The sequence below is a fragment of the Liolophura sinensis genome, chromosome 10, assembly GCF_032854445.1.
Source record: "Liolophura sinensis isolate JHLJ2023 chromosome 10, CUHK_Ljap_v2, whole genome shotgun sequence".
Taxonomy (NCBI): Eukaryota; Metazoa; Mollusca; class Polyplacophora; order Chitonida; family Chitonidae; genus Liolophura; species Liolophura sinensis.
The window spans coordinates 36,290,711-36,301,093 of NC_088304.1; positions in this window are offsets into that span (position 1 = coordinate 36,290,711).

The following is a 10,383-nucleotide window of genomic DNA, read 5'->3' on the forward strand; positions in this document are numbered from 1 at the left end:
TTGAATGATGTATTAGAAAGTTAATCTGCCTGTAATCTGTACAGTTTCTGTCTGAGAAGACACAACGAAATGTCGAGAGAAAATCGTTTACGAGAATTGCAAGATGAAGGATCTGCAACTTTGCAACTACAAACAAATTCACTTGCCATGCGTCATTATTCGGGGGCAAAGAGCTACCAACAAGCAAAAGCAGAATTCTAAACAAGCACCACTTTTGTTAATCACTGCCATTGATAAGAGCATGGCCGAAAATGTGCCATAGTTAGGCGTTTCTAACCTCTGTCCATTCTTCCATAATCAAAACAAAATCAGTGATCAGGCTGTTGATCTCGTCTAATGTGAAGAACTTGGACTAGATGCAGGAGCGGACGAGCTGTTTAAGTGTCAATGGGATAGCACCCTCCACTGAGTTCCCCTCTGAGCACCAAGGGGGCTACACACTTCAAACTCGTCCATGTACAGAAGTGTCTGTAGGCGTATCTGTTACTCTTCTAACTTCTGACACTGTTCTCCGTCAGAAAAATCCATTAACACATGATTAACACGTTGCGGTGAATATCTTACACATGCACTCTCATCTTGTAATATTTGTTGGAGTACATGTAAAATTGAGATGTATTGGTAAGAGTCTTTGTGGTCCAAATTGACTTGTACTGGGCACACATGTGACAGAGATATATTTTTTCAAATCCTTTGAGCTGTCCAGCATGTTGAGAACACTTTACAAATTGCTGGCAGACAAAAGTTCTTGTAGTTGGAAATCAGGTGAAAACTCGTACCCTTTCCGTTTAAGTGTTCAGCAATAGTATGCAAAAGGTTTTCGTTATTTAGTTCAGTGAGCGAAAATATTTCCTCGGCCAGTTCGTTCACAGCAGATTCTGGTAGGCATTTCCTCTCCTTTGGCTTCAGTAAAAGTAATGCCAGTTGCTTTGTCATCTGTTGGGATGATCCCTCCACGCCCTTTTCGTCTACCTTTGCCCCAATCAAATAAATAAATAAATATTATAATTTTGTTATATGGCATTGCGGTTGCTAAATACTAAAGCCTGTATGCAGGGCTGGCACCTAGTGTTTTAGTGCTGGCTAAATGTCTTTGCCCGCTTTACTATGTGGGTATGCTCACATACGTTAACACTGATCAGCGGGCTAATGTTTAATGTGCCATCTGTTGCACGGTTTTTAGTTCGTTTATATTTAGCTCGGTGCCATGCGTTTGGATTTCATAGCACCGCAGATATTTGTGCACTCACTGTGCTTCGGAAAGCTGTTTGTCCCTCTGTGAGAAATTTACTCCATCTATACCAGATGGAGAGTCTGATTCATTGCCAAATACATTTTGTGTTACAAAGAGCTCGCTATCCGAATCCATATTAAATAGTGACAAATGAAAGAAAGTAACCACAGTTTTATATAGTGGCTCCTCATTTGCATATACAAGAATATGACTACATCTCAGAAAGCCGTCAACGCATTGATACTTAAATCCTGATTAGCATTTACTGCCCAGGTACTTAGATTCTGGCTGACCGGCCATTACATTTATATTTAACGTGAGGACGTGTGTCAATCCACACCAACAATGACATCCCAGTCATTATTTTTTTAATCAATGTACAGTTACTCGGGCTTTCTCTGCTACATGATACTATTTTGTATCGTACAAACATGGACCATTTTAATGTTAGTTATATATAATGATGCTCATTTATTAACGAAACGGGTTTCTCGGAATTTGACATTTGACTTTTTTTTCACCGGTGGACAGCTGGTGACTTGGATGCTTCGCTTATCAGGCGTATTTCACGTGTAAAGTGATGCTAGTGAAACATCTAACTGTAAAAGTGCCGAAAGAGACATTTTAGTAAGCAAGTAAATTCTCATACAAGAACAGAGGTATTTCCCAAAAATGAGCGATCGACGGACATGCGTCCAATTTCTTGTTAGACTATGAGGAAAAGTAAGTGTTCGGGCATAAATTAATTTTAGCAGTGTCCAGAGTGGAAGATTCCATAAAATTGAAGATTTCCTGTTGTGTGGGGAACTGTCTACGGTCCGTTTTCTGAAGGTTTAGAGTATCATTTACTCTGTTCGAAAAAACCGACGTACTGTGGCAAAGAACTGAAGATAATAGCGAATAGTTTTCGTTTGGAGCTAATAAGGATGAAAAACCCGATTTCTTCTTGTCAAAATAAGGTTGATTGTTTTGTGGGTGCAAATAACAATGTGAGCAAAAAATCCTCAGGGCGTGATCAAGAAAAACTTGACACCGACAGTGTTAAGTGGAAGATTTCCTCAGCCGTGCCATCTACATCATCCTCCGAATCGTCGCACCGGTGCCAAATCCACGCCGTCTGCTGTCATTCCTTCCTCTTCTCGCCTTTCAGTGACTGACCCTGACTTAAAACTATGATATCATCAATCCGTGCACGCTGACACTGATCAACACAGCAAACAGCAACATATTCAGTATCTGTACAATACACACAATTATCATTAATATAATTTGTCTGAGGACAAATTTCCTATCGTTTGTTAGTTTGTTGTTAATTCCCATATGATGGACATGGGGTTCTCTTCAAAAACAAGTTCCGTGGTTTTAAATTGTAAGGTGTATCCGCACTTTAAATAAACCTTTTTCCTTGAAACCTACATTTCCTGCCACAAGGCTATTTGGGTTGCTCTTGGTCTCCCGTGAAAGGTACCTCCACATTTTAGACTTAAATTTAACATTTGTATTTGAAGACTTCTGCACGTATTAAAACAGTGGAGGGGATTGAAATGCATTTCACGGTATTTTGTTTTCCATTTTGTGATACATTATTAGAATATGTCTACGTTAAAAATGTATACTTATTGTTTTACAATTAATTAATATGTTTAATCTTTTAATGCTGACTACTGGTCTGAATCGAGTTTTGTCTTTCTAAATGCTATGAAAACTTCACTTCCCATCGCTGTGCTTGGCTGAAATCCGGCTCCCGAATTATATTTTACTCTCCAGCCATACTTTCGTTCAATAAATATCTTTTCATAGCTAGAATGGAAGATTTATCATGTTGAAAGTGATATTCCCATTGCCATAGAGAAGCTTCCGCCAGTAAGCACTAACAGTTCTGTTAGATCTATTACCCTCACCATTAGCTACATCCATCTCTTACTGGAGAAATATCTAGCACAGATCACGTGAGATTCGTCGAGGATGAGGCTGGCATACCGGGATATCGTCTTCCTTCTGTCAGTAATATATGTTGTCTGTGGGATAGATGGTAAGTTTATCTAACAGAATGCCGATCGCTTAAATGCGCGCTATGTATAACCTCTATCAACACGTTTTAAGAGATTGACGCCATAACAGGGGAGTTTTGAGTCCGAACTCTTTTGTCGTTCAGAGTGAAAACTGTGCTACTGCCTAACGTGACAAATATTAGGCAACGTTCATTGACATTAATTTGTTTCAGTGTGTTTCAGAAAAGAGCGCATCTTTCGTTTTAGAAAATTCCAAGTTCAAAAACGTTCAGGACCTTATTTTTCTCTATCGTTTACTCTAATTATCTTCTTGTGAAACGTTTATCAGGTGTCCATGGTACAGTAAATGTGACTGGTAATACGTGCCAATAACATTTCTGATAGATCCTGCTGATACAGTAGGATTTTGTGTTTCTTTCACATTCTGCGATGAAAGTGTTCGAACTGGACACTCCTCTATTGCAATAATGCTAGCACAAATACGTAGAAAACTATCATGGAATGAGACAACCACTTTTGTTTGCGGACTAGACGAGAGGTCAAGATCCCTAGACATACAGTTAATCTAAACGTTAGTTTTGCCGTGTTATAGCTTTAAAAATAAAAAAACAGCTTTTTTTCACTTCGACTTGAAGTGCTCAGTTGGTTAGCGCGCTAGCGCAGCGTAATGACCCAGGCGTCTCTCACCACTGCGGTCGCTGTGAGTTCAAGTCCAGCTCATACTGGCTTCCTCTCCGGCCGTACGTGGAAAGGTCTGCAGCAACCTGCGGATGGTCGTGTGTTTCTCCCCGGGCTCTGCCCGGTTTCCTCCCACCATAATGTTGGCCGCCGTCCTATGAGTGAAATATTCTTGAGTAGGGTGTAAAACACCAATCAAACAAATAAATAAATCGACTTTAAGTGATCAGTTTTGTCATGTATGTTGGTAAGGGCGATTGTTACCGCAGTGCTTTGTTCGGTTTTATCATGTCATAAATATTACTGCCGTTGTGTTCTGAAATATCCGACGATTTTTTCCTTTAATCAATGATAGAATGGAATAAATTCCATCATTCCATCATTTAACATCACATTGAAAGTTGATTTAATTTATTTATGTGATGCCGTAGACCGTACTGATATACGAACGCCTGTTTTCACGCTTCAAGAATAATTCACTAAACCAACAACGGCAATTGAAATTTGAGAGAGAACGAAATAAATCTACAGATACATCTAAAACTTCTGCCCTTACATTGATTAGGCTCTGGACAATGCAGATGCTAACACATTTGTCTTACCTTTCTTACGTACCATCCTCACAGAATACGGTTGCAACAGCAACCAGAAAATTCCTGACTCTTAGTTTTGAATTTCAAAGGAAAGAATTTTGATGACAACTGAAACACTATTAGTTTAACATACATACACTTTAAAACGCAAGAGGGTAGTATACAAAATTGGGGGCTTCCTTCTCCGTTACTGAGTATCCCCTCTGGTGCTATATTATTTAACATACTGGCGAAATAACACATACATATAGGCTTATCTATATCAAAAACGCTATTAAGTATCTTTATACATCATAGGGTAATTCTGCGTTTCAATTGGTCGAGATATGTCAAATGATATTCCACAAAACATGACGTACAACGATCACATGCGCCAAGGAATAGAACGTCACGCTCACAATCTTCTGCTATTATCCAACAATCACGTGCTTTTATTCCAAGGCAATTATCTCCTCTGAGAGCTCTCTGGCGTCTGCTTGTTCGTACAATAAACAACTGGATGGTGGTTATAGCTCTCTTGTCCAAGTACAAATTTGTCGAATTTAAGTACAAAAACTCGAACATCTACTTTTTTCGGCATAATAAAACATGTGGTGCACACTGGGACATAAGGAGTTGTCAGCTCTGGACAAGTCGTATTCATCTGAGGCGAAGCTGACAAGTCCTAATGTCCCGCCCCACAGCATGCACTGTCTGTATAATAGTTCAGCATTGAATTTACATTAACCAGTACTAAGCCTTTTTGAACATCTACTTAATGCGAATCGGCAGAGGATGACACTAGTAGCTGGTCCATATCCGCATCTGAAAATAAAACTAGAGCCCAAGGGCTGTGAAATGGGTCTCTTGCTGACACATAACTTCTTTAACAGATCATCAACAATCTTTGTATAACAAGTTTCTTGGCATGCACGCCATCAGCAAGATCTACTCCTAGGCAGCATCACAAGCAGTGCAACAGATGATTTTCAGAGGTAGAGTTGTATTCCCCATTTTTCCAAGAGACTGAGCACTGGGTAAGCCTAACGCAGTACACATTTTTGGAAATTACTCAACACTTCGCTGTTTTCGATCCTCAGCAAAACACATGGAAAGTGTGAAGTTGTTTGAGTGGAGGTGGTTGAGAAACTTGACACACATGTGCATACAGGTGCTGTATTCGATCTTTAGGAATATTTTTTAAATTGCCTCTCTTGCTTGTGTAGATATATTAAAAATGTCATCAGATACTAAGAAAAAATCTAGTCAAGCTTGTTTTGGGTTCTTGCGTCTCCATGTATATCGTTTGTCATTTTCATGCATTGTCCTCCAAACATCTATATATTTATTCCCATTTGTCAAATTCAACACTATAGTTCTTGCCGTAGGGTTATTTAGATGTTAATTGTATGTGTCTTTTTAAGGGTCGATAACTAAATTCCAGTCCCCACAGATTATAACAGACGGATTTCCAACTTGCCTTGTTTTATTATTAATATGATTATAGAAAGAAGGTTTGTCAGTATTTGGTCCGTACAAACTGCAGAGAGTTACAGATACGTCATGTATATCTAGGTTCATTAGAATATAGTTACCATTTGGGTCAATATCTACATCTCTGATTTTGTAGTCAAAATTTCGATTGAACAATATAATTACACCTCTTGATTGAGAGCTGTGAGGGCTTACCCAGGCATCGTATTCCCATTCCCTTTTTAGGACGTTGCCATAATTTGAGTCGCTATGGGTGTCCTCTCTGCTAATCCTCGACATTTCATCGAGGCTATATTCACTGTATCAGTCATAGATTGGTTTGTAATCTGTTAAAAGAGGGTGAAAAAATTAGTTTCTGTGTATTATTCAATTTACCTTTGTAGTTTTCACAGTATTTCGGCCAATATGGAAAATCTCATAGCGTTTGGTAATCAACATTATCTTTCTTATCAAAACAGACACACGTACACACCCACTCAACCTCTCTTTCAGAAGCATACGTTTAAGTATAGTCTCATCATTTTGGTGATCTTGTATATGTATATACATTGCTTTAATTGTGTTACATATTGTAGCTGACATGGAATAATTCCTAAATAGAGTGATCTGTTGTGATTTGGGTATAGCTTATGAGTATAGAAGATCATACACAAGAATGGAATATAAAGGCAAGGTGATTTCTGGAGAATATTTAATTATTTGTTTGATTGATTGATTGGTGTTTTACGCCGTACTCAAGACTATTACACTTATACGACGGCAGCCACCATTATGGTGGGTGGAAACCGGCCAGAGCACGGGAGAAACCCACGACCATCCGCAGGTTGCTGGAAGACCTTCCCACGTACGATTCAGGCAAATAAAATACATATTAGAAATGCTGATAGGTTTTGACAGATTGCACCCATCCTATTTATCAATGGTATTATTGTGCAGAATAGTATATTGTTTCTTTTTTCGACACATTAAACCTGTGTATTTCGTTAACTTAAATTTTCTTATTAATTCTATTTTTATTTTACGAGAGCAAACTGAGTTATTAGATAGCATATATCCTTCTCATTGCATTCATCGTTATCTAGCTGATAGGGGCTGGTGAGTTGGTTATTGGCCTGTCACTTCTTTGGTCACGTGGTCTTTGAACTCTGTGTGTATGGGATGATAGACTGATGAGAGTGTCTATGCAGTCAGTAGATTTCACTTGTCTTACGTCCTCATTAAAGTTCTTGACAAAGATTTTGCCATCTCTTGACCAGGCGGATTGTATCATGGGGAGTACAGATGCTGCTTTTAAAATAGCCTGGTTTTTCTGCGTTAGGTCTTCCTTAATCACAATGTTTGTTCTTTTCAAGTCTCTTCTGGTTTTTATCACTTCAACTGTAAGTCGTCGTGATGTGAACTTTACTATTACACCCGTTGGTTTTGTGTTTAAGTCCTTTTCGGTCCCAACCTGTGCGCTATACTTATGTCGCTACACGTCAGTGACAGCTTTAGGTGAGACGTCAAGATGTCAACGACTTTCTCGGAACATCCGTTAGTTGTTTCTGTGGTAGTATCCCCATTTACGCCGTAAATCCGCATACTTTGTTAACGGATTGTTCCAAATGGTTCTGTCTGTTTTTTAAATTTCGCATATCTCCGTTTACCCTGACCAGTTCTTCTTGATCCTGTTCGTGTTGTGAGCTTAAGTCCTGCATGTCTGCTCGAAGGGCATCATTTTCTTTTTCTAAAGTAAAGATTCTGGCTTCCTGCTGCTCAATTAGGTTTGTCAACTTTGTAACTATTTTTGCTTCAGTATTTTGTAGTTTTTCTTCCAGTGTTTCAATGGTCACCATAAAATCTAGCTTACCAAGCCTCTCCATGATAATCTGTAACTGATCCATTATTTCAGGCTGGCGAGTTACCACTTCATTGGTCGGCTGGGGTGTAGAAGAGGACTCATCCATGCTGCTTTGAGAAGACATCCCACGTATCTCTTTTTTTTGGCGGTTTCCACAGGGTGGCATTTGATGTAATAAATCCACTCACTCAGATATAACAGTACAGACACAACGTTGTGTTCAGTCAGGATCTGACCAAGGAGTGACAGAGGTGTTGTTTAAAAGCACCTGACACACTGGTTGAGCACTAAGAGTCCATGCGCAGACAGGCGGACCTGCCGCTGAGAAACTGGTTTGACTGGGTTATACTGACCCCCTGACTCTGGCTATTGCTCGGGCTCTATATGCTATACACTGTACCTGTTACCATAGTGTAAACAGGCCTAGTCCCATAGTTTCACAGTATGGATAATAAAAAATCTCCACATCGACCATATACATTTGCAAAAAGAGGTTACTAAATGATCAGGAGACCTAAGTAATACCTTATCTATATGCCCAGTTTGCTATGTCAAATCATATGTAACGTTAAATCATCACAATCTTGGGATTGATTGGAGCCAAATTTCCCTGTCATCTCCTTGTCGCCATCTTGAAAAAACGTAGACATCGTTGGCCACCATTAGGCGTATTACTTGCCGAAAGTCAGCACACGAACGGAAGGTTACAATTATACGAGGGAAGGTAAGAACTCTTATTGAACTGGGGTATAATAGGCTGACATTGTGGTAGTTGATGTTGCATCCCCTGGCCCCTTGGCCTGGTGCCTTTGCAGACAACACACTGTTTTGAGTAAGTCTAGACCAGTGACGTCTTATAAATTGCAATTAATATCACTACAGTTTTTTTAACCTAATTCTGATTAAGCCATGGTGCTAGCCGGTATGAAGGTAGAGGAACCGCTCTTTTTCATTACAATAGGTACTATAAAGTGAATAATTTTTAAGAGTTATTTTACCTTTGTCAGATGTCTTCAGACGAGTTTCCTGAAGACAAAGGGCAATAGGACCCTTAATAATTTAATTAGCCGTGTTATTTCAGCGAAATTTACCTTAAGACCTCGACAATTCGATTGTATTATATTGTCGTATATGGACATTATGGAGGGAGACATGTAGGCGATTTATCTTTAAGTTTGGAAAGGGATCGACCCTTCCTCGGAGATCGGTGATCTATCCATCACTTCCGCATATGGTGTTAAAGGGCCAACGCCCTCCAACGATCCAAACTTATTAAAATTTTGGACAGGTTTCCTAGTGGCCTTAGAGGAAGACTCTGTGGGGCCACTAGGTTTATTGGATTTATTTATGTTTTGACGTTAATTTCGGATTTATTTTTTGCATGGTTATTGCTTTTATATCATTACGTTGAGGGTTTTCAGTTTCTGTGTTTTATATTGCTTTTACCTGTTGACTTGATGTGGTCTGGATTGAAACCGAATTTAGGGCATGTTGAACAGAAGGCTCCACAGAAATAGGAATAGATAGTTTGCAATGGGCCAATTTAATGAAGAGTTGCAACGGATATTACTCGTTCGACCACATTGGCATACGACGTTTTAAGTGGTGTAATAGAGGGTAAAGGCCAGTTTGTTGGTTGCCTGATAAGATATCTTGTTTTTGACATGTATATCGAGTATTTGTTTTTCTTTCAACGAAAAGTGCACAGTCCTTAGAGGAGGCCACGTGATCCCCACTTAACTGTTCTGCTTTACTGGCTCATCGGAAACAAACCAGTTTATTTTTACATTGGCCATTGCGGTGACCAGATATTTGGCAAATGAAACGTCGTGTCAGGTTAGGGATATAGAAATCCACGTTAACCCTATTTGGGCCAATGTAGATATATGACGTAAGAAAGGTACCATTAAAGGTCAAAAGATGTGTGTTTAATTTCAGGGTGTTACCAGCTTTTTTCGTAGTGATGCACTTCATCCTGGTAACACTCTGTGAGTTTAGTTCATTTTAAGATTTCCTTTTTGGTTAAGTCAAGGATATCTGTATCCCTATCACGTATTCTTCCCCAACAGCTGTTCAGGGAATTGTGAGGAGATGTGAAAACAGAAATATTGGATATTTTATTCAGTGAAAATAAGCTTATGGATTGTTTCCGGAAACAATCGATTACAATGTCTCCAGATCTGATTTTTATTATGTTTCTCAAAGTTCCAGCTGCATCCTGGAGAGCTGTTTTCAACAAAAAAGGAAGAATTTTAGAGGTCGGCTTTTCTTTACTCTTAGCTAAGAAAACATTAAAAAGCCAACCAGTTACTGGGTCAGTTATCATGCAAGTCCGAAGAGATCCCCAACTTCCTTTTTTATCATCACTCGACGAATTCGGCTGAGATGAAAGCTTAACAGATACATTAGAAACAATTGGAAATATATAAAAATTTCAGCCCAAGTTTCCCCCACCCACCACGGAGTGCCAACAATCGGTTTCAAGTTTAGAGTAGACAAATTAGTACTGATTAAGCCATGAATTATCACCTTTTGCGAATTAAGCAAGCGATT